Genomic DNA, 4,130 nt, shown 5'->3' with positions numbered 1-4,130 from the left:
TCTACATAGATAGGTTTCAAATTAACAATCATGCACTGCTGCATAAATTAGTAACTTGGTGGCATGTCTAAAAATATGTCTCTCTGTATGTCTTGTGGGGTTATGTGAACATAACCTTTTTAAAGCAAATTTAGTGTCCTTGGGATAGCAATAGTGCAATTTCAGTGAAATCTTTTCTTTGATCTCTTTATCTTTTGCTTGTGGTCTTTTGTTTCCCCATACTTCTAAATTTTATCATTGCTTTTGTTGATGAAGAAATCAATAATTGCACATTTTCATAACGAAAAGTTCAAATTGTATATCTATTGCATATCTCCTCGAGTTCAAATTGTTTCTTAACGAAAAGTTCTTTCATCTTGCTTGCTTTCAATTGATCCAATCTCTTAACTTCAGCCTCCACCTTGAAACATTTCGAAACGACATCAAATCTTGCTTGTGATGCTGATGCTCTTGAGAATTATTGATTACATATGTACTAACCTGCTGGATTATATCAAGGGTGAGGCTTCCAGGAGAGGATATTTCAGCCGATGAAGCTGATCATAATAAATTAGTAATGTGACAGAACAATTGACGATCTTCGAAAGGTGTATCCATAAGGTTCCACAAGTTTGTCAATGCTTTACCAAGATGGTGAAGCTGCAAAGTCCACACAAAATCCACAGAGAAGACAATTCATTATGTCGATGCTTCCTCTGAGCAACAGACAAGTCAGAGGATGGTGAGTAAAACAGCTTGAATAAGTTTTACCTTCTCTAGTCGCTTGTGTTTTTCTTCTTCAAGAGACTCTACTGTGCTTTTTAGTTTAACCAAAATACCGTCACTTATGTTCTTTGACAGTCCAGACAATTCATTTAGGCTTGGACTTCAGAAACAATTAAAATCATAATAAGATGCTAGGCTGCCTGAATTTTGTATCTTGCACTTCAGAAACATCTACTGGATAGGTTGCCTGAAAAAGGTACAGATGAAAAGATTAGCAACTAATATGAATACTTTTTGATCCATACAACACACCTTAACTATATTTTTAAATCTACTATCAGCTATTCATTATGGGACTTGTGAGCTCTAGAAATGTTCAAATAAGAGCAGGGGATTTTGTTGGGTTCTCAAGATGTACCTTAATCTTCTTATCAGTTGATGGGTTCTATTTGTATACCATTTGCATTAAGATTTCATGACGGGAAGGCAGTGGTGTAAATGTATCTTATTATTTTATGCTTACATATACACTGCAATAAACCCATTGATTATGCTAGATCTTGTGTAACATAGCAACTACATAAAAAAGAAAGGTTTGTTCCTGAAGAAATGTGAACTTTCACAGGAGTTCCTGAAGAAAGGTTTGTTCTATTATTTTGAAATCTTTATTACTATTATTATTATAAATTTTAAAAAAGAAAACCTGTTTACTCCTTTTGTGAGGGTAATTTTGGGAGGCAATGAACTAAGGTGTTCTGTAATTGTTCTTTTTCTAATAACACTTTCTTTGTCTATGTGATTTGCAGCCTGGCACTTACCTTGATCAGAAGGAGAAGCTCATCAAGTACAGTGATTTTGTCAACAAAGAGCTTATATTGTTTTTTATGGTAGATCTTCAATGGTCAATTCCTTCATGTACTTTCAGTTGAGTTACTAAGGTGTTCTGAAATTTCATAGCGTGCTGCTACTAAGGTGTTGCTACTTCTGCAGATGAGACTTATCATAGCGTCAATAGTGAGTTGAGAGAGTTGCCTGCAGTTGAGCTGTCTACACTTCCTTTAATACTAAAGGTTGAAACTGATTCCTTGTTTTCAATTTTTGGTTATTATATTTTTAATGTTGATTTTTATGCTGCTGGATTGAGTGGTTAACATTAAACATATATGGTTAAAAGCCTGCTGATAATTAAAAAGTTTGTTTTCGTAGTTAACTGAAGTTTTTCAGATTCTTACTTGGGCAGCGTATTTGATAACTGTGGTATAACTGAGATCACTGAAGTGAATATAACACTATCAGAGGCTTGTGATTCATGTTTTAGACCCTTGAGGAACACATGAACATTATTTAAACATACATGAAATACATTACAACTTTGAATAAAATAATTGGAAATCTAATAATAATAAAAAAATGATGTAATTTTATACATATTCTCCTTCTTTAGATTTTATAAATTAGTGTTACATTGCATTTTGTTATTGTCTTTGTATAACATATACTCACTTATATATAACGTCTAAATAAATATATAAAATTATATATTTTGCGCGTGTTCCCACATGTTGTATCCTATATATTTTTTAAAATTTTCATCTTGGCGTGTCTGTGTTATGTATGTCATTGTTAGTTCTAAGATGTTATGTGAAAACAAGTAAATTGACTCTTGTTTTGGTTAAAATTAAATTAAAATGAATGTTGAAATGTTATTGGAGGTAAATTAGGGAAAGACATTTATGTGCACCAAAAAAAATCATGTTTTTATATGGCAAAATTGGTTGTCATTTTTATTTTTTGAATTTCTGGTGTGTGTATGCATATTAAATATTCATGTGTGTACATGTAATAGTTAACACAATTTCATCACCTTTGGTCTGGCAGACTGTGGTTGGGAGTGGTATCGCCGATCAGATTCGTCTAGCAGAACTCATATTAAATGATGTAAGTCTTGTACATCTTTTTCGTGATTTTTGTATTGTTGATGTGATAGGTTATACATGAAAAGAAATTGAAAAATAAAACTGATGGCCTGATTTGTTATTGTAATTTTGTATGAGGTTTATTTTTGTAAGTTTAATATTTTGGGGTCTTGAAGAGGTCAAATACCTGGCGACAAAATCCTATGTTCCTTTTCTACTTGGCTTATAACTTCGATTACTCTTGTTAGATTTTTCTGAAGAGGAAATTTTATAGTGTGTTCAATGAACTAAGGTGTTCTGAAATTTTATAGTTGAGTTACTGCAATCAACTGGTCTGTTTGACATTTTTACATCATGTACTTTCAGTTGTCATTTTTGTTTTTTACTTTCATACTATTTCTGTCTACTGTGCATATGTAGTTTTGAGTGTTTCAATTATTATATGATGTACTTATTCAGTTTTCATTTTTTTTTTCACATTCATACAGTTGTTATCTATGCATTTCTAGTTTTGAGGGCTAAATCTTGGCTAAATGAACTACTGCCCGAATCAATGTTTTTCCATCCTGTTATTGTTATTGTTGTTAGTTTTTTTCTCTGTCAAGGCACGAAAAGGACAAATCACAGCTCATTTATATGACAAGGAGTCTTGAATTTTGTTCACAACTAGTATATAATTTTTGATCATCATGCAGGTGGATTCTGTAGTTTACCTTGTTGACGCCTACGACAAAGAGAGATTTGCAAAGGCCAAAAAGGAGCCGGATGCCCTCCTCTCAGACGATTCACTTGCAAATGTCCCGTTTCTCATACTTGGGAACAAGATTGACATACCCTATGCTGCCTCAGAGGATGAGTTGAGATATTACTTGGGTTTGACTGGTGTTACTACCGGTAAGGGTAATGTTGACCTCGCTGACTCAAATGTCCGTACTATTGAGGTCTTCATGTGCAGTATCGTGCGCAAGATGAGATATGGCGATGGCTTTAAGTGGCTTTCCCAATACATTAAGTAGGAGAATCAGAGAATGGAAGAAGCAAGTGAATGTGCGAAGCCATCTAAGGGTAACTTTCATGCCACTGCTGCATGAATGTATATATTGGGAATGTAAAGTTTAGTATGTAGCTTTTACCTTGTTATCTTGCAGACAGTCTTGCTATTTTTTTGGTGGGGAAGGGTAAGTTGATTCTGTTCTCTCTCTATGTCTGTCTCTCTTTGTACTTGACACGATTGTAAAGAAATTAAGTTGTGTTGTAATGTTTATGATTAATGGGGAAATGTTTCGATCTTTTGCATTCCATGGCAACTGAGTGTGAAATGTTGTACTTTTGTCCCAAATTCCCAATAGCTTTTGCTAAAAAAGCCCCAAAACTAGTAAGGGCACTCGTGCCCCAGCAAGTTATACTTTTGCCGACTAAATAAAGTAGTCGGTGTATCACCAAGCACATTTGGCGACTAAATAATTAGTTGTACAAATTATTAATTTTGGCAACCAAAGGATTTGGTCG

The 4,130-nt window shown here is 33.8% G+C and overlaps 1 long non-coding RNA gene across 1 annotated transcript; it reads left to right on the top strand.

The window, feature by feature from the left end:
* Positions 1-1,579: 1,579 nt before the first annotated feature.
* Positions 1,580-3,920, top strand: LOC145789624 (uncharacterized). Its single transcript, XR_014327749.1, has 3 exons — positions 1,580-1,775; positions 2,584-2,643; positions 3,317-3,920. It is a non-coding gene; the product is annotated as an uncharacterized LOC145789624 (long non-coding RNA).
* The last annotated feature ends 210 nt before the right edge of the window (positions 3,921-4,130 follow it).

This window comes from Camellia sinensis, chromosome 1, assembly GCF_055761805.1.
Source record: "Camellia sinensis isolate YWXY chromosome 1, ASM5576180v1, whole genome shotgun sequence".
Taxonomy (NCBI): Eukaryota; Viridiplantae; Streptophyta; class Magnoliopsida; order Ericales; family Theaceae; genus Camellia; species Camellia sinensis.
The sequence above is the reverse complement of the archived record's forward strand: the minus strand, read 5'-3'. Positions and strand labels throughout refer to the sequence as shown.